We start from the raw sequence: 21656 nt of genomic DNA on the forward strand, positions 1-21656 counted from the left end.
GAGATGGGAAGCCCTGTAATCCCTAAATCAGAGGTAATCTGCACAGTAGCCACAAAGACCCAGATTCCCCAACTCTGAGGCAGTTTTCATTATGGGCTTTCCTATGACCATTCTTTTCAGCAGCCCACAATGCAAGCTGTGGAATCCAGGTTGTAACTAGGTATGTCAGACTTTTGTCTGAACCCTATTTGTGTTGCGTTGGCAATTGTGTTAAACAATCTGGTATTGTCAAATTGGGATATTTTGACAGAAATTTGTCTTTGTCAGGAAACTTCTGTCTAGCTGTAATTGTATTGATTTGATTTCAGGTTCTCTTCTCTAGATTATACTATGTTTAAAGATATTGGTTTCCCACTGTCAGCATTCCTTGCAAAACAGATGGTGGAGTTCAACCTATATTTTTAATTTGGCGTGTTAAACATGGTTTGCAGGTCAGATTTGGCTTGCAGTGCCCCTTTATTAGGTCTGATGGGCTACTGTTGGGCCACTCTAAATTGGAGGGCAAGGTCAAGGTGGAATGGTCTACTGCAGAATTTGGGAGACTTGGGCCATGTTGGATATGGCCACTGGTGGCAGGACAGCGAGCAAGAGTTGATACAGCCCTGGTCACTCTCTGGCTGCTTCAACTGTAGCCACTGCTGCTTCTGCCTCAGCTGCTAGCCCTACCATCACCCCATCCTGTAGCTGTATGCCCCATGTCAGCACTGGAGCTAGTAATGGTTCTAGTTCCAGCTCTGCTGTGTGCCAGAGCTGTTGCTGTCACTGTTGTGTCCCCTAAGCTAGAACCACCCCATCCTTGCATGAATCTGTCCCGCAAGGAGCCTTGCAGTCCATATCTGGCTTGAGGCAGAAGGTGAGTTTGACACCGCTATTTTAAGTCAATTTTTCAGTTCACTTATTTCTGTTCTAAAGTATTTTTATCAGGTACTGATTAGCTATGTTGTCAAGGGTATTTGCTCTTCTTCACAAGTTTCTGAGAGCATGGACAGATGAACACATACCTTAGTATAATCTACACTGGTTTGCTATATCAATGTCAGTTACACCAAGATTAGGAAAAGACAGGTGTAGCCACTCCAGGAGCTTACACAGGAGACAGTTTGGCCCCACTGCTTAGCAGGATGAGAGAGAAGCCATGTGGCTGTGGCTGTACAGTCTCTTCCCTTCCTTCTAAGATGTGGCCTCCTTTATCCTGTTTACTGCTAACTACCTAACAGGGGGATGTAGTCACATTAAGGAGGAGAAGTCAAGAAAGTGGCTATTAAATCGGAATGATCTCTGTCAGAACATGGCCATTTAAGTACATTTTGTATAATTTTTCTCCTTACAGAATTTGAACTATTAGACAGAAAACATGCATTGATGTTTCACTGTCATTGTCTGGTCATTCACTATCTGTACCAGCCACATTGTCCTACACCCTTTTGTGCTTGTCCTAAGAAGATAATGAATGTAGTGGCCGGTTAACTTTCTACAGGTGAGAGCCCTTGGCCATGGAGTTGCCTTCAGCATGGTGTGGGATTCATACATATTGTAGTTGGGTCTTTACAATGTGTTTTCACCAGCTCCAAATGCAACAAGATCATTCTTACTCCATTCTGTGTTTTCTCCTCCAGAACTGAATAGTGTTGACTGATACACATTTATATGAGGCCATTAGGTTCATTACCTTGTATTCTCTCTGTCAGATGTGATATGGATCATAACTTAGTTAATAGAAGTGCTGTGCTCAAAAGAGGCTACACCTTTTTGGTGTCTTAAATTTATACCATGTTGTGTTTTGCTCTTCAATATATGATTTTTTCCTTAGTTTGATGCTCTTTGTTATTATAGATGTGTCTTTTTAGAACATGGCATGCCTTAGGCTATTTTGAAAGTTAAATGGAAGTGGCTTCAAATTGTTTAATTTTAGGATGTTTTCATAGAAGGTATTGATTACCTTCAGTCTTGAGACATCTTACATTTAGACTTTCCACTTGTAAAATGGGCTGTGTTGTGACCAGCTTTTCCTGACCTTCACTGCCTGTGAGATGATACACATGCTCTATTTCAAAGAATAGCATGCCACTAGCAAAGCTTAATGGTGACTTCCATCCCCTAAGTGTTGTGTAGTAGATGCCACCTCCAAGACAGCAGGATTCCAGACCACAGTTCAATTCAGGTGTGAGACAGCTAGAAGAATTGCACTCATCCTTGAAAAAATGAGTGGGTGGAATTCCACTGAAGTTCTAACATCAGACAGTTGAACTAGAATTTTCACTTAAAAGTGTGTTTGAAAGCAAGTGAATATGGTCAGTGAATTATAGAAGAGGAGCAGAAAGGTCAGAGTTGGCTAGAGTATGTATCCAAATAGTATCTCTGAAAAACATGAGACTGAATGTTAGCTAATCTGTTTACTGGCATGATTTCACATAAGACACATTTCTTTCAGAGAAGTTTCAGGGTATTTAAATGTCAGTTGAAATAAAAAAGTTTTGTGATTTATCTTTTTTCTTTTGTAGCAAGGTAGTGTTGCAGAAATAGTACATGCAAGTCTGACCATCCCTGAAGTCAGTGGAATTCTTCTATTGCGCCAGGATCAGGCTCTAAATATAAACATCTCATAACCTTAAGACTACCCAGTCAAGATCATAGTGACAGAAAGATCAAAAGCTGAATTGCCAGCAGACATAAACTTGATTATATTGCTCAGCCTTTAAGAAAAAAAATACATTTTTAGTACATGAAAACTAAAAACATTAAACTACATGTTTACTTACAATTTTTTGAGTTACAAAGTTTCACACTTACAACGTTTATAAATTGACATCCTGTTTCAACTTTTTGACGTCAGTTTCGACTTGACAATGCTTGATCCTGATGCTAGGCCATACCTGCGAACAAGTTTGCTGCATCACCCATCTCCCTGGAGAACATCTATCCAAACTTCCTTGGACACTTTCTTTAAGAAAGCAGACAAGTCTCCAGAAGAACCTGCAGCCAAGACTCCTGAGAAGACTCCAACCAAGAACTTTCATAAAGTCCAACCAAGAGCCCTTCAAAAAATCAGCAAAGTCACTTCAAAGAAGTCCTTCCAAAACCATAGGATTGCTATTTACAATATAAATACATTAATGTAGCTATTTTACTCATCTATAATTGACTGAGTACAACATTCTGGGTTATTTTTGGTGAAAATAGGGTATCGGGTCTTGATTCAGGAACCAGTCCCTGATTTATAATGTTGTTTGCTATGGGAAGATTTGTTCTGAGTTACAGCATTTTGATTTAAAAGTGGTTTTCAGGAACCAGTCGTGTCGTAAGCCTGAGGATTGCCTGTATTTGGTGTCTTACCACCTTAACCTTATTAGGTATTGACTAGAAGGCCAATGTAATAGTAAATTAGGTAAGCAATGGACCAGATTCCTCCTATGCAAGGTATTTTCTTTCAGAGTTCTTTAGTTTTGGGGACCAAGAAGTGGATAGGGAAGCTGTCCTCAGTGAAGAAGACAGAGGGGTCACCAGGATTCTGGATTCTGCTAGTAAAGATCTCTTTACTGCTATGCACCTCCCTGTTTTCCTGTCATCTTAGATGTCATTCCTACTGCAGAGATGGTCCTGACTGTAACTGCTTCTGGGGGTAACTGGCAGTCCCAGAATTTGGATTTGAGATCTCAGACTTACCTACCCTTAAAGTAACAGGGAGTGTGTGGTCCAATGGTGTAGGTCATTAAATCTGTATATGACAAAGTTAAACATTTTGTGCATCCATGAAAGTATCTGCAAATTGTCCCTTTGCTCCTACAGGTGAATGTCATTTCAATAACCTCACAGTAACAATGAGAAAAAGCTTTTAACAATATGTTGTTATTCACACAAAAAGCTAAAATTAATCTGTCACTAAGATTTGGTAGTCAGTTTTTTCCCCATGAACTGCCGGATGTGTTGTATTAATAAATCTGTATATAAAACTAAATGATGTTTTCATGAGTCAGACAGAACTACTTGCCTATATTCAAAGGTACAGTTTGGCATTTTGACATGCACATTTGTACATTTAGAGGGGGATTTAAGATAATGCAAAGTCCTTTTTAATATCCCACGTAAAGTGCTCATGAAAGGTACAAGCTGACAAGGAAACGTGAGGTCCCCTATTCATGTAGCAAGTATGAAAGGCCAGATATTTATTTGCTTTGCCAGGACAGATGAAAACTGTCTGCTTCTACTTTTTTCTTTTCAGATGAGGTTCCAGCAAATGTCTGTTATGATGGTGGTTTTTAAAATATTAACACTTTCTTGGAATGAATACCTAAATGATCAAATCTGGATTTTTTGTCTTTTCTGAATCTGAGATAAATGTACATTACTAATCTGGAGGCTACAGAGCTAGAACACATTTTTGCATGCTTCTGAAATACTATTTCCACAAATGTACATTATTAAAGAAGTACTACAGAAGTTTGCATTTTTTGAGTTGTTAGATTTTGAGGCATATTATGTCTAGCTTATTTTTCCTACTTGCTGGTGTATTTTCAGATCTATGTGAAGAATATTTAACTATTGTTTGGATGGGAAAATTGCTGAATAAACACATAATTTGTATAACAAACAGCTTCAGCACAATAGTCATTGTTATTCATGAGTGACAAGGTTCACTGCAAAGCTAGAAATGCTAATTAAAAAACATAATTTCCCCCCCCCAGTTAATGCTTCTTTTCCTCATTAGATTGCAAAATTAGACCCTGTCTTGAGTTTTTAAAACACCCTGTCTTTTGTGCTTTTAACAAAATCTTAGAAGCAGTACTGTTACGTTGTTTACCTGGAGGCTCTGCATAGGTGGACTGGGATGCCTCTGAGGGCTTTGTTTAGAGGCTCATCTATAATTCAGGTAGGCTGAGAGACAATTCTTGCGTGTTCTGAGTTCTCTCAAGATTATGGAGCTAAACTTGGTATTAAAGTATATGTTAAAAAGAGAGAGAGAGAAATTACAGTCACATTGGAAGAGCAGGATGCTATAGACAAACTAAGATTCCAGTTGTGTGGGAACTTGTAACCAGGCAATGGAGCTGCTGCCAGGCAAAGTAAGACATTAGTATCAGAGAGGTTATACCTGATATCAAGCACTACTCATAGGAAGAAGCATTTGCATAACGTGGACACTAAGTATAGATCTCATCTGTAATTTGTGTGAGGTGGAAACTGCAAAATCTGTGAAATCAACCCCTCCCACCCCTAATAAAATTGCGGCTCTCCAGAATTCTGAATCTCTGGGAGCTAGCGGCTCTTGCTGCCGGGAAGGGAAGGCACCAGCTGACAGGGTGGCACAAAGGGCAAAAGACAAGATGGCAGTTGCTTCCTTGTCTCTCTTCCCTCCACTGAGGCCTCTCCACCAGTCAGGGCTAAGGGGAGGAGTGGCACAAAGGGTATCTGGCAGTCAAGATGGCAGCCACCCCCTCTTCCACCTCACCTCTGTCCCCCTCCTCCCCCCAGGGCCTCTCTTCCAGTTAACGCTGAGGGGCAGGGCCACTGTGAAATGTCCATGAAATTGGCTTTGTACATTGCAAGTGGGCTGTGAAAAACCCTTTGTCTCGCTGTGATTTAAGTAGGTTCTTAATGATGAGTATATAGCCACATTTAATAAGACAGTGAACAAGAGGCAGAGAACTTGCACAGTGTCACCCCAAATCCTTGACTTTTTTTATTGTATTAAATGAAAACATATATTATGATGTTTTGCACAGATCAATAAACCATTACTACTGCTCCTAATGCATTATTACTCTGAGTAATAATATGATTGTGCCCCACAAAAGTGATTGATGTTAAGAAAGAATTGGCAAGGATGTCAACAGTGAAAAAGGTATTTGTATATATGGATTTTACAGGAAGAAGACTGCATTATTAACAGACAAAAGAAACTGCAGCTTGTTCAAGACTACACTGATTTATCATTGTGTAAACTTGAAATGCTCATTGTTTGTCTGATTGGCATGATACATTTTCAGTCCTATTCCCAATCGATTCACAAAAGTTTGTAGCATTAGACACATTTTATATGGATTCAACCAACTCCAGATGGATTAATGAAAAAATTTGGAAAATGGTGAAAATAAAATATTTATTAGAAAAAACATGGGAAGAATTATGAAAAAAGTGTATTTAAGATATATGCAATCTGCTTTTCTGGCAAAATATGCACATATTTATCTGTTTCAGTTTACCTTAATGAAAATACTTATGTATTATTAATTTAAATTAATATTTATATTTAAAGAAAATATAATTAATCACCTAAAGTTAGTTCCATGGTCAGTGCTTTTGATTTAATTATGAGTTGCACAATGTTTAGTGGTTTTTTTCCTCCTAAATGTTATTATCCATTAGTCATATTATTGAAGCCTTCAGCTTTCATTTGAACCATTAAAAACAAACAAATGGACAGAAATATTTACTTTCCATAATTGGAAAGAAAACTGAAAATATATGCCCAAAGTACAGAAGCCATGATACAGCAAATAAAAAAATCCCAACAATCTTTCTTTTTAAATCCCTCATTTTTAAGCCAGTTTCTTGATTATTTTTGGCCTGGTTTGTGATTTTGAAAGTTGTAGGTTGGCAAGACCCTTAGGCTGTGGATGATACCAAGCTGGGTGGAGTAATAGATGTGCTGGAGGATAGAGATGGGATTCGGAGAGACCTAGACAAATTGGAGGATTGGACCAAGAGTCCTAGACAAATTAGAGAGACATAAGCAAATTGAAGGACTGGACCAAAGAAGTCTCATGAAGTTCAATAAGGACAAGAGTAAAGTCCTGCACTTAGGACAGAGCAATCCCATGCATTGTTATGGACTGGGGACCAACTGAACAAGCAGCAGCTCTGCAGAAAAGGACCTGGGGGTTACAATGGATATGAGCCAGCATATCCACAACAGTGTGTCCTTGTTGTGAAGAAGGCTAACAGTATATTGGGGTGCATTAGTAAAAGTGTTGCCAGTAGATCAAGGGAAGTGATTTCCTCCTTCTATTTAGCATTGGTGAGGCCACATCTGGAGTACTGTGTCCAGTTTTGTGCACTCATCCCCCCACCCCTCACTACAGAAAGGATGTGGACAAATTGGAGAGTCTAGTGGAAGGCAACAAAAATGGTGATGGGGCTGGTGAACATGCCTTATGAGGAGAGGCTGAAGGAACTGGGCTTATTTAGTCTGGAGAAGAGAAGACTGAGTGGGGATTTAATATCAGCCTTCACCTACCTAAAAGCTTATCCAAAGAGGATGGAGCTAAACCGCTCTCAGTGTTGGCAGATGGCAGAACAAGGAACAATGGTCTCAAGTTGCAGCAATGGAAGTTGAGTTTAGATATTAGGAAACATTTCTCACTAGGAGGGTGGTGAAGTACTGGAACAGGCTACCCAGAGAGGTTTTGAAATCTCCATCTTCAGAGGTTTTTAAGACCCAGGTAGAGAAAGCCTTGGCTGGGATGATCTAACTGGGGCTAGTCTTGCTATGGGCTGGGGGATGGACTAGAGAACCTCGTAAGGTCCCTTACAACACTAATTTTCTATGATTCAATGAATCCTGTTGTTGATTTTTGCTGTTTAGGTTTTATCTTCTGTAAGGAACAGTTAGCATACTTTAGGAAAGCCTTTCTCAAAGGAGGAATGAAAGGTAACTTGTACCAGAAAGCAAAGTAGATCCTAAATCATTATGATTATATATGTATGCTTTATCTTTTTCTGTATATGGCTTTGGTTGCCAAGTCTCTCAGTTTTCTCACCAGTGTTGTTTGTGCTTTTGCAAGTGTCTTGGAGCCTGGGGTGGGGTTTGTGGTGGTATTGTTGCTAGGATGGTTTAGGAAGCATACAAGAAAGCCAGGGGCTTTATTTATTTATTTATTGGTTATATATTTACTGGACCAACTGAATATTTGGGAGAGGGGTTTGACAAGCTTCTGGGCACAAAGTGCCCATTGTCAGCCCGATTTTGGAGTTATGGGATCATGTAGAATGCCATTCTTTTTTTTTTTTAAATTAAAAGTTAAGTATCTCCCCTGCTCTTGGGTTTCCCTCTCTTCCCCTCCATGCTAAGCAGCACCTTCCCTCCCCTTCTCCTTGCCCTCTGCTCTGCATCATTGTCATAGAAATAAGCTGGAAAATGTGGCCCAAATAAGCTGTTTCTCAGAAAGCAAATTAAAAGAACACAACAGGTCTTAATTAACTGTCCCCTGCAAAATATGGGTGGATCCAGGATTTTGTAAAGTGGGGTGCAGTAACAATGACAGGCACTGCAGGGGTGGCTGCACCCCCTCTCCCAGTTCCTCAGTACCACCAGGACAGGCAAAGTGCATTAACAGAGCAGCAGTCCCTGAATCAGATAAGAATCTCCCCTCCCTTCCCCTCCCCTCCCCTTCTCCCTGCCCTCTGCTCTGCTGTCTAGGGCTCCTTCAGAAGTGGGGTGGGGTGAAAGGGGGAAGCAACAGAGCTGCTTCTACTCTGCTTCAGCTGGGCTCTATGAGGACTGTAGCTCAGCCAGGGCCCGTGACAGCGGCAATGGCAGTGGTGGGTTTCCCGTTTGTGTGCCTGCTCCTGAGCTGGTGGGGCACACCAAGGATAGGAGGAGATGAGACATGCAGCTGATCACTGAGGGGAAGGGGCGGGGGTGCAAGGCAGTGAATTCTTAACTGCTTCAGAGATTTTTAAAAAGAGTCCTCAGCTTCCGCTGCTCCTGGCAGTGGGGTCTGAACCGGGGTTGTGACCACACACTGCGCTCCTTCTGGATCTGTCCCTATGCCCGACTTCATGATTTTTAACCCAGTGTCCTGATTGAGTTGATGGACAGGGTATATTTGAGACTGCCCTTGCCCAGGCATGCTTGGGGGTGCAAAGTGGTCATAATCATTGAACGTTTTTGTATATTTATATACAGTTTTAGAAAAAAAATTGCTTTTATTTTACAGCCATGTCCTTCAAGTTTACTAAATATGCTGCTGCTTTTGTGAAAGTTCTTGCTGTTCTCAGCATGAGCTCAACCTTTATTGCTGATTTCCTTACTGCATATGATATAATGAAGTTAGGGTAGATTTCCTAATCCATGCTCACTATGGAAAAAACTGAACGAAAGCATTACTCATGATAAAATCATTAAAATTTTTCCAGAACTCTTGTTATTCACTTTAGTTTTTTAGGAGAGTATGTAATGCAATCTGTGTTCACTTTGAACTACAGTTTCGAGTAGAAATCACTTGAAACCTATCAAATTAGTCTGTTAAAAGAAATAGACTTCCTGCTGTAAATAGTGCATTAATGGGCAGGAGGTGACATTAGTGTTTCTTTTATCTTTTAATGTTCTTGTCAGCATTTTTAAATTTAAACTATGGTATATTTAAAAATGGAAAGTCCTGATGGAATTAGTGCAGTAGAGTGTCCAATTCCCTTTGCAGATCAGTATTATTTCATACTATTTTTTGAAAAAAATATGTTTTCAACATAAAAATATAATGGACCTGAATTTTGCTTTTGTATTTCTTAGGGACAGCTGCTAATACTTTAAATCCAGTAGTACTCCAAGTGTGGTTCTATCCTTTTTGGTGGCTCTGCTATACTTGTGAAGCAAGGGACTACTGACTATGAAGAAAGGTTGTGTCCATAGCAATTTCTACCCTAAAATTAAGCCATTTTTTGTTTTGTTTTGGAAAATGTGATCCATCCTTTCTGGTCCCTTTTGCCTTTTATTGTTTCCTAAACCAATGAAAAAAATGCCTTCTGAGTTTGAAAAAAGGCTTTATTGTGGCAAGGAATGGACCTCCCTGTTGATAAAGTGCATTTATTTCTACATTGTACAGGGATAAGTACAGGACATATACATTGTACAATGAAAGTGAATCTGGCTACTTTTTTGATGGAAATTATCAAAAAATTTCCAAGCACGTTGTATGGACACAGGCAATATGAATAATTGCTAAGGCTCAATCTTGGTTTTACTCATCTGTATATGCAAGTATACAATCAACTCAAAGTTATGCATTAAGATCATTATCAATATTCAGCTATTACAAAGGGATTTGTAAAAATTGCTCATGTGTGAAAAGGCTCTCCCTTGATGAGGCTTTTAAATACATTTGGGAAATAGCTTAATATGTGAGAACACTTGTGCTTTAAGCTGATTTTTTTAAAATGAAATAATGTTTTGAGGAAAGGAAGAAGAGTTTTTAAATGGAAATACTAGAGACTGTTTTTATATGGTATGTGTTGTTTACAGTACATATATACATATGAAGCTTAATTAACTAGACCACAGAGTTTTGCAGTTTTTCAAGCAGACAGACTCAGGGTACATGCACAGTACCACTGCTATGATTGTTTGATGCCTGTTCCAGAACCTCTTTTTTAAAAAAAAACAATGAATGGGTTTTCACAACTTGTAACAGCTTTGAATGTGTAAAACTAATAGGCAAAATGTATAGGTGTGAATATTTGTGTATTTAAATAGTGGATATTCCAAATATGTCTTAAGATTGCATATGTCCTGCATGTAATTCTTATGTCTTAATCAGAAAGCAATCTCTTCAAATCTAGGTAATATGCATCTTATAAATTTATTATTTAAAGTGTATTTTTTGTTTTTTAAATCGGATGACACTAGTCATTAATGTATGACAGATTCTAGTAATGGAATTGCTTTAGCCTTTCTGTGTTTCTCCTCACACTTCTCACTGAAGTCAGTAGAATTTATCTGAGAGTAAACTAAGTCTAAAGAGTAAAGGAATCAAAATACATCCCTGAACTTTAAACCAACAACAGTGTACAAGACATCAGTCCAAGACAGATAGTGTATTTTGAGCCAAATCCTGTGTAGGAAAGAAGGAGTATGTAAGCCCCTACTACTCTGTAATCTGACTGCATACTACTTTCACGCATCCTCAAAAGGTCAGGCCTGATGAAGAAAATTATATGAAGCAGCTTTATTTTCTCTGTGGATGTGTATTGCAGAAACATGCATGATGGATAGATTGTCCTCACCACCTACATAAGACTTTACACATTCTTCAGCTTGCCTTCTCTTGCAGAAGTTGCAACATGCTATAACTTGCAAAGCTGCCATAGGTAAAGAGGTGCATGAGGCAAGACCTAGCATTAATCACAACAGCGGTCAAACTTGTGCCACCATACTGTTGTTCCCTGAAGTTCTCTGCATAGGTGAAAGTAGGCATGTTTATTTTCTGCATCCCCAGCTGTCTGGCCAGCACTCAGTGCTTCTGGTCCTCTGTGTCTCTCGCCACTTGTGTTCTTTCTTCCTACCTTTCACCTTCCTGTGATATTCTGCAGAATCAGGACAACTATATAATGTTCATAGAAGCAGTCTGAAAGCAAGAAGCTATATCTCAAAGATGTTATTTTTTTTCTTTGCTCAGGAATTCCTTCACTTCCTTAAAAGGCAAACCATAGTTGTGGAATATTTGCTTGTAACTTGCTCTGTGCTACTCACACACTTAGGTAGAGGTTTTTACTTTGTGCATCCTACTGAAAAACAAACAAGCAAGGTGCACTCGCTCATATTGAGCCAGGGCATAATATAGTTAATCTAACTACTCTAGCTGTCTTCAATGACCAAAGTAATATTTAAATTCTCCTGCGCAGTAACTTGGCTGGCAATATTCAAGTGAATACATTTTCATTAACGGTTCTCAGTCCTGTTGCTCTGGTAAAACAAATGTGATGAAAATGCCTCCGTGTATAGACCAGTGTAAGGCATGGTTGTTTGTCTTCCTCTGTTCTGTATAGAATGTAGCTTCACCAGCCTAACTGCTCATCCCAAAGGGTTTGGTTAGGGTTTGCAGGCACTCCAGCTGGCAGACACTTCTGTGTTTTCTTTTTCTTTTTTCTCTCTTATTCCTTTTTTATTATCTGGAGGATTTTTCCTTAAAGTCATACCTTTAAGAATTTTGCTGTCACAAAATAAATCAAGTAACATTTCTAAACACTGATGCGGATATTGTACCACAACCACTGGCAGCTGTGCTGGCACTGCGGTTTTATTTTAGTTTTCCCCGAGTTTGCGTACTGCAACAGTGATAAGTAGTTGCTGTTATTATTTTCCTTCTGACTGACTGGTGTTCTGTTGCACAGTCAATATTCTCAGATTTTTTTCATATAAGTTGTTTTTATTGAAATGGGATGCTTGACTATAACTGTTGCATAGCTTGAAATGTTCATTGGCCCCTGGCCCCCCTCTCAGGAATGTAACAGCCCTAAATAGACATCACTGAGGAAATATGGGAGGAGGGACAATTATTGTACCAAGAACTGCTTTCTGATTGGCTTGTAGGTTTGTACTTTGGCGTATAGACCGACCAGATAGGCTAGGGACAGACATTACACATAAAGTGGTTTAAGTGATCAGAAACTGGTTTAAACTTGTAATTGAACAGATGTTCAGTGCACATAAATAAGTTTCAAAATGGCTGAAACCAGTTTGAGATGAACCTGGTTGAATGTAGTATCACACTTAACTGATTTGGGTTAAACCATTTTATGCAATGTCTGTCTCAAAGCCCTTGCTGGTTTAAATTAAATCAGTCTCCCAGCATGCTGACATGCTCTCTGGGCTGGCAAAGCTCTCTGTTCCAAAGAAGGGCCAGCCTCTCCTTTCTGCTCCCTGGCCAGAGCTCTGGCAGAGACTTGCAGGCACAGCAGGGTCTACTCAATTTCCTGTGCCCCCTGCCTCCTCACCACTCACTGCTTAAGCAGGGATCCCTTCCTCCTCTCTGCCACATTACAGACCATAGCCAGCATGTGGTATGATAGCTAGTGCTGTGTCAGGCTCCAGCAGAGACTACGGACACAGCAGGGTCTGCCTGGCTTCCCCCTGCCTTACCTCCCCCTCGCTACTCAAGTTGGAAATCCTCACTTCCTTCCCTCCTATCTAACACAGCACAGACCCCAGCCCCATGGACCCTAGGCATGTGGTATGCTAGCTAATGCTGAGAGGTCTCTGTGTGTGTCTCTCTCCAGTTTCACTGGGACAGGCAGACAGAACAACTAATCAACAGGTCAGCTGGTAAGCTGTTTAAGGAGTTTGGCCATTGTTTTGTTAATCGGGTGATAAAGACTGTTATCAGCCGCCTGCTGTGCTGGCTTGCTCACCTGTGGGTTTGCTGCAGACACTATTAAGAAGCAGAGAGGGAGATTAAAAAGCTCCATATCATCAACAGATGCATGCACTGCACCCCCCTTGCCTCAGTACTAGCAAGGGGCTGAGGACTGACAAAACTCTTGTCTCTAGAGCAGCCAGCAAAGAAAAGCCTGGGACCATGCAGGTAGCTCAGCTCTGTAAAAGGGAAGGGAGGACTGCTCAAGCTTTTTGCATGTCTGTCCCTAGCCTAACAGAACAGATATTCAGTTCACGTAAACCAGTTTGAAAATGGCTGAAACTGATTTGAGATAAACCTGGTTGAATGTAGTATCACACATAACTCATTTGGGTTAAACTGGTTTATGCAATGTCTGTCCCATACCCCTTGCTGATTTAAGATAAATCATACTCCCCCAGCATCCCAGCATACTCTATGGGCTGGACAGGGCACTTTGCTCCACAGCAGGACTGTCGCCTCCCCTCTGCTGTCTGGCTGCAGGTCCTGCAGAGACTATGGGCTGCTTCCTCCCTCCTCCTCCCTGCTCCCTGCTAAGCAGGAATTCCCCCCTCCCCTCTGCCTGGATGAGAGGTGTCTGTGTATTGGGTAGAAGACCACATGCTGGCTACAGTTCCTACTGAGTCAACAGGTCAAATCAACAAGTAGCTGGTAATGTACCTCTGTTGTTTTCCTAATGAGTGATAAACACTGAGTTAAGGGTGATGAGCACTATTATCAATTCTCTGCTGGGTTAATCACAGCTTCTGGCCATGCCCTCTCCTCAGCTCAGTACTGTGAAAGGGAGAGGGTTGCTCTGGCCCCCCTCAGCTTCTAGCCTGAGCCACTGCATGTCTTGGATGTTTATGCAGTTACAAAGTGATTTAGCTAAGTCAGGTTAGAAAGATTGAATCAATTCAGGCTCAGGCTTTTTGAATGTCTGTCCCTAGCCATGATTATTTCATGGGAAATGGCTAAGAATTAATAAACAGCTCTCCCCCACCACTTGTGTCTGCAGACTGGAGTCAGACATTCCTGTCCCTGCACAAGTGCCAGACAAGCTGCCAGATGTCTTTTTAGTTATTAATATGATTTGACTTCCCCTGAAAGGATTCTGATCCTGTCTTTTCTGTTTGCAGAATCTAGTAAAGTGAGATCTATTTTGAGGTGTGGAGGTGCATTTACTCCACATGTAACAGGGTTTCATAGGGTTTTCACTACAGGTGCATTGATACATCGGTCTGATATTGGATCAGCATCGATATAAAGAAAATTGTCCGTATCAGAAGTCAGCCTGATTTGGCTGATAAATGGCCCTTGTATGCACAACCACAGTGCAGCAAATAGGTGGCGAGGGGAGTGGGGTTATGGGGGAGGGGCTGCAGCCACCCCAAAATTCACCATAGCCACCATTTCCAGTGCCTCCACCACCTGGCCAGAGTGCAGCCTTGCACAGCCCTAGCCCTGCCCACTCCATGCACATCTGGGAGCACCCCCTGCCCCACTGCCCTCCTGGACAAGCAGTGGGAACCACCAGATGAATGCATAAGTGCCAGACAAGCTGCCAGATGAGCAGCTCCTGGACAAGCAGCATGCAGTAGCAGCAGCTGACTTCCCCTCCCGCTCCCCCCAGATAAGCTGCAGCTATGTCCAGTGCCCACCCTTCCCTGGCTGGGCAGCACTTGCCCCAACCCCTGTCCTAGACCCAGCCCCACTCCCTCCCTTGCCATGGAGGCCTTGATCTTCCCACCCCCCCATGCCTCTTCCCTTCCCCCCTCTCCTTCTACCACAACAGACTTACCAGCTGGACAATGCTCTTCAAGCTGCTGGCCTGGTATCAGAAATTGGATAAGTATTGGCCAATGTGCCATCTTAAAAATTAGCTAATGATATCAGTCTCCAAAATCTTTATCGGTTTACCCCTAGTTTACACCTGACATGTTCTGCCAGGGCATCTGGAACAAGTGTGCCTGACTCAGACAGATACTGCTGGGGTCCATGTTTCTGTAACTGCTCTCAGGCTGGTACAGTATTCTGAAGGACCAGCATGGCTACATGCACTCCCAGGGTGGGGTGTGGGGGCATGTGCTCCCCAGATCTGTGGTGGTGGCAGGCTGTGGGTTCAGGGCTCCCTGCCCTGCTGCCCTGTCCCTGAGGCCTCTGTGGTTCAGCGAGTGGGACCCAACAGGGCAGGGCGGGGGGGGGGCTGGGCACCACCAACATGATGAGGTGCATTGCACGGTGCAAACCCCACTGCTGCCAGGTAGGCAGGGGATACCTTGCCATGGCAGTGTGGGGCTCCCATTGGCAGTGGCGGCATTGTGCTCCTCTGCCCCACTTCACTCTGCCCTGCTGTGTCCCTGGGGGGAGAGTAGCAAGCAGGGAGCCCTGAGTCTTCAGTGGGGACCATGCCCCTGCCCTGCACACAAATCTGGGGGGCACATGTCCCCCATACTCCCCCAGGAGTGTGTGCAGTGGTGGGGAGCCAGTTCCTTCCCCCACCCTGCCTGCATGATCTGCCTGTGGCTCCATCCCGCTCCCTGCCTGGGCCCTGCAGCCAGGGCTGTTCCTAGGGGGGCATGAATAGAGGCAACCGCCCCAGGCCCCCTGCTTTGGGGGACTCCATGGCTCTCTCCAGCTTCATGTCTGGCCACTTGTTACCCTACCTCCTGCTGCTGAATCCACTGCTGGCTTCTTTGTGTCTGGGGGCAGGGATCCGCACAGGCTGATTTATCCTGGGCCCTGTATCCTGTTTGGGTTGTCTCTGCCTGCAGCTGCATGTGGCCTCAAGCCCCAGGCACCGTCCCAGGTGAGCAGCAGCCCAGCCCCAGCCCTGCCCAACTTCTTCCCATACTCAGTATGGGGGCCTCTATTCCTTCCCCTCCCCCGCACCAGACTTACTTGCAGTTTGCTGCTCTCCAGGCTGCCTGGTGGCCATGTGCATGTGTATTGTGCCCCCTGCCTGACCTCCCTTCTCCAGCTTTCCCCTGCCCCTTGCAGGCTGGAAGTCTGCCAGCCTGCAAGGGAAAACCATGGTTTCCTGCAGTTTTCTCCTTATAAAGGAGAAAATCCAGGTTTGCCTGCATTTTATTGTGGCAAAGAGAAAACCGGATCCCTGACCATCACAAACATTTAAAGAAATATGTTCATCTTTTTTTAGCTATGTTGCAATATTTGCACTTTCCTCATTAGACTAAATTGCATTATTAGTAACTGTTACAAGTATAATGTTTTTAAAAAGAAAGTCTTCTGTTATGGTACAAGTTATTAGGCATTTTTTGGGTGCAATATATATATATTTGATACATTCTCTTTCATTTCTGCATTATATCATATCTTTCCAATTCCATCCTGAATGTTACACTAGAGTAGTAGTGTCAAACTCATTTGTCCCATATGGCACAGGACTGGTGCATGGGTCAGATTAATGATGCAGGACCAGCCCCATGGGCTGGATAATGCATGTGGAACCACCTTCACATGCTGGATCCAGTACCCACAGTGCCCATTCCAGCCAGGCTGTGACACAGAGCATGTAGCGCATTCTCTGGCTGGATTGGGTCTGTGTCAAATGAGCCAGCTGCTCCAGAAGCCACCCTGAATGTGTCACTTGCCCCACACCAGCCAGAGTGGGTGCCAGGTATGATGCAGTCCTGGACCAGCAACGGTGGGTATTGTGGGCACTGGATCTGGCATGTGGGTGGGAGGAGAGTCAGATACTGGACTGGCTCTGCACAGGTGCTACATGGAGAAGGCCCTACCTGGGCTGTGGGTCTTGGGCCCCATGTATAGGGCTGGTCCAATGCAAGCTGCATGTGGGTCCACTTCAGACTCGGGGCCAACACGGGGCCAGATTCATCCCACAGGTCCTATCTTTGACACCCCTGAACCAGAGCTTCTTGCACAACAGGGTTTTAATAACCTATTGGGACTTCAAGACAGTGTTCCTTCTAAGCTCTGTGGTGTGTGTGGCTGCACAGGTGTGCCTGACAGTGTGGCATGAGTGCACCTGCACAGCTGTGCATGCCGTGCAACTTAGAGGAAGCGCTGCTTCAAGGCACCAGAGAATTACAAATGACAGTATAAAATAGTAAAATTTTGATACTGTTCACTGAAAAAAGCAAGTAGTGTGTTTGGGCAGTCTGACACACCCTGACTTGGGATTTGTTTAGATCCCAGGTCATAGCCCAAGTGAGATGCACGCTCCCAGGGTATCCTGACACCTTCAGGGGTGCCAGTCAGTACTAGACACTGCAGTCTAGTACGTCACTACTGAGCACAGAGTGATATACTCGAAGGATCACCCCTCTGCCTGAATGTGCCTCAGCTTGACCTACCTCACCCAGTTCTTGCTAGTTGTCCTGCTGAAGAGCTTGTCCAGGCAGCAAAAATACAGCATATAGCTGTAGGCAAGGCACTGAATGGTGGCGAAAGTAATTCCAACTCTCTGTACACTTTCCAACATGCAGGTACTGCAGAAAAGGCTTATTTTTTTTTTCCCTGTTTTTTTGCACTGGTCCTGGAAGCACTGCAATACCAGGTCAATGCATGGAGTGGATGGAGCACGCTCCGGTTCCACCACCCAATACCAAAAAGAATCTGCTCAATATAGACCTCCTATGGAGGACATATCAGAGACAATTACCCTGAGGAGCTCGCCTACGTGGTCACGCTGCTTCAGAAAAGGCCTGGAGGTAGCTGCTTGAATAATGACAGCAAATGGGGACAAGAAAGAAGAAAGTAAACAGAGTGTGTGTCTGCATGCATGCACCATTTACTTTTGCCTTTCTCTATTTTCTATATTTAAGTGTAGTTCTATTGACTCACCTTGTTTATTAGCATATATTTGTTAAATTCAGTGTATCTAGCACTGTAGCTAACACAGGATGTGTTATAGCTAATAAATGTGAATGTACATTTAAAGATTTGAAAACAAACAAGGAAAACATGGCATCTGCATTGATAATCTTATGCATGTGCTAGTGAAAAGTATGGTAATTAGTGTGGAATCTGGGCATCATTCCTTGCAGGACTGAAGAACTGGCATTTAAAGAGCCTTCAGGGTTTTCTTCTTCTTTTTGTTTTATTTTGTTTTTTATATTTTTGTTTTTGATCCATTCCTTTTTCTAAGGACTAAGAACGAATTAACACACACATAGTTTTATAAAAGTAAATAGATTCTCATAAGGCTGTAGAACGCTTTTAACTATCATTGATTTTTCTCACTTATGGAATGGATGCTTCGCTCTCTCTTAGCTCTTCCCCTGAGATTCCACAGGTCACATGGCCAACATAATAAAAGCACACTGGTTACATTGTTTGTTACACCATACACTATTAATAGAGAATAAGACTCAAAATAACATTTTGGCTTTTTATTTTATTTTACTGTTGACTGGTTTTGTTTTTTCAAATTTGATAAAATATTAATGTGGAAAAAGCAGTAAGAATGGCAGAAGCTGTAGTTAATGTGAAATAACCACATAAGTTTTTTAGGAGTCTATTGGCAGGGAAAAGTTTAAACATAATTTAATTAATTGTTTTGATATATGAATCTAAGTGCCAAATTATTTCCCTAGCCTTTTTATTTCTCTTTTTATGTTCTTTTGTGAAAGGAAGTATTGTAGATAATATTCTGTGGAGGAAGAAAGGAGCGTAAAGATGGTATGAGAGCTGTTCTAAAAAATAATTGTCGATTTTTTTTGTCTGTTTGCTTGTTTCCATGAAAAGGGACTCAGAGCTATGAAACAAAGAACAGGGTTCCTCAGTTATGAAGATCATTGCATGGAATAAGGAAAAGCTTTACAAAAAAAAGATTTTAATTGTAAAGGGAGAAAGCTAAGTTAATTTTTCATTTTTAATAATTTAATGCATTTCTTCAACCTGGCATTTTTGTTTGAAAATATGCCTTGCATACATTTTTATTTGAAATTTTAATAATACTACTTTGTAGCACTGAAAAGATGCATTTTTTTTCTGAAATGTTCCTTTTGAAAAAAAGGTTATTCAGTATTGTTCAACGTATGCAGGTTGGATCTCTCAATTTACAGCCACCACAGCTTCCTATTTGCCACTCTCTATAATTCACTTAGATGCTCCATAGAAGGCTGGATACAGACAGCATGGAAGTATGGGATGACAATAATAAATAAGACCCCCATATTTACAAAGGAAAAATTCATTTTATTTCTTTATTTTCTTGTGCAGTCTAAAATGTGGATTTGAACTGATACCAGCATAAACTGTTTCCAGTGCTTTGCAGGCATTTATTCCAGAATAAGGGGATTTGTTGGTTTAGGTTCTAGCACATGTGGAGGGGCAGGAGAGGAGAATCATTTGCAAAATGAAGAGGAAAAAACTAAACAAATTGAAAATATGCTATTCTTGTACCAGAAACAGAAAATCCACAAGAAGGGTTGAATATCCTGGTATAATTGTAGCTATACAACTATGTTGGATTAACTAGTAAAACTTTCCCATGCAGACAAGACCTGCTTTATGCATATGTTCACATTTATGAATTTGACTCTAACAAAACTATTCATAGTACATAAAAAATGAAGCACGTAAGTCTCTACAGAATCTATGTCTGATGTAGTTTTATGCATGTTTAACCCCATTGTGCTGTAGAAAGGAACTTTTCAAAATCATCCATTTTGGGAAGACCAGTGAGACCCTCTTGATTATGCTCAGTGGGGATGTGGTGGCAGCTGGCAGCCATGTTGGATTTATCAGTGAGGTCAAGAGGGAAAAAAATTCTATCCAACATCCAGGTTGGGGAGTGAGTGAGCGTGTGTGTGTGTGTGGTGAATCCTGAAAGGTTCTGCATTTGGTATTGCACGGCCCTTTCATATATTTTGTAAGAACTTCTGTATTTGTTGGAATACTTTGACTTTTTTACTCATAGTTTCATAGTTTCTAGGGTTGGAAGGGACCTGAGCAGATCATCGAGTCCGACCCCCTGCCATGGCAGAAAAGAGTACTGGGGTCAAACGACCCCAGCAAGGTGTACATCTAGCCTCCTCTTAAAGACCCCCAGGGTAGGAGCCAGCACCACTTCTCTTGGAAATGGGTCCCTGACTGTGAAGTAGCGCCTCCTGATATTTAGCCTAAATCTACCCTCTGCCAGCTTGTGGCCGTTATTGCTGGTCACTCCTGGTAGTGGGATTTCCCCATTGCCTGCTGGTCCCCCCTGACTAGTTTGTAACAGGCCACTAGATCCCCCCTCAGCCTTCTCTTTTGGAGGCTGAACAGGTTCAGGCCTCTCCTCATAAGGCCTGCCCTGCTGCCCCCTGATCATGCGAGTAAATGAATGAATACAGTTACAACTCGAGGGATCTTATAAAGAAGTAACAAGCCAATAAAATAACTATAATGAAACAATGAAAAATTATACACATGAAAAAGCGCATACTTTTAATTGCCCTTCAATGGTCTCTGTATCTCCTACAGCATACAGGGTAGTTAGGTTTTGTGATAAATGTGTTATTGTAATGTTCAAAAAGCTTTACTGTTGGCTAAACTACAGAGCTTGCATGAGTGTAGGACTTGTGTGTGAAAGGAGATGTATAGTTTGACATGTGATAGGAATTGATTTAATCTGACAACACAGATAATAAGGCATTAATGACATTCAATACTAATTGATTGGTTAATCAACAAGGTTTGCTTCTGAGTGTTTTTAATAGACGTATTGGAAAAAGGTTTGCTAAGCATAGGTGTAAAGGTTCAAACAGTAAGGGATAGGAAAGGGAGAAAGGTCTGACTCAAACCAGTTGTACAAATTTGTGAAATTGGCAATTTAAATATTTTTGCAAATGTCTTTATTTTTAATCTGTAAAATCCAACATGGACTATTTTTGATATTTTAACTATGTTCAACCAAATATAGAGCCCACTGGGGCGCTTGCTTAGGTCTTGAGATCCAAACACATGGGTCACTATCACTACGTATGTAGGGATTAGGCCTTAGACTCCAATGGAACACAACAACTTTAATATTCTTTGGCTTTCTACATGAGTAGTTCTGTTTTTCAGATGCTGACATGCAATGACACAAACAGTTTATTGCTGATATCAGTGTTGATGCAGAAGCCTTTAGGGCATGATTAGGATGATCTGTGAGATCACGTTGTACTTAAATGTTTCTCTAAAAGCTGATATGGTACAGTTATTGCTTGCTTTCTTACAGAAACCTTAGAAGACTGAAGGTGATCTAATCTTTAGCCCATATTAAGACTTATATTTTTTTTAATTATAAAGGATTTTGACTGCAGCAGAATTTTTTTATCATTTAGATTCCACGTCCTGTTTCATATCGGGAAATAAAGGTTATTTTTGGTAGAAAACATGCAGCCAACAAGTCCATACCTTCAACAACAAAGATCTTAGGGCCTTGTCACACATTAATTTTAGGTGACTTTTGGAGCTCTCAACCCCTGAATTGTCCACATATAAGCACCTGACACTAGTTTTAATAATACTTTAGACTGCTTAAAGTTATGCCACTCCAGGGCAGGTTTATCTCTGATACATGTTACCCACTCATGT

At 41.8% G+C, this 21656-nt stretch overlaps 1 protein-coding gene and 1 pseudogene across 1 annotated transcript in view; one reads left to right on the forward strand and one right to left on the reverse strand.

Annotated features, from left to right (window-relative positions):
• Positions 1 to 21656, forward strand: part of CLSTN2 (calsyntenin 2) — an 840356-nt gene that overhangs the window by 19266 nt on the left and 799434 nt on the right. The gene's annotated exons all lie outside the window — the stretch shown is intronic.
• LOC149862858 (U2 spliceosomal RNA) lies at positions 17610 to 17762 on the reverse strand (annotated as a pseudogene).

Source organism: Crocodylus siamensis, chromosome 6 (genome assembly GCF_052110815.1).
Source record: "Crocodylus siamensis isolate JL-2025a chromosome 6, ASM5211081v1, whole genome shotgun sequence".
NCBI classification, from domain to species: Eukaryota; Metazoa; Chordata; order Crocodylia; family Crocodylidae; genus Crocodylus; species Crocodylus siamensis.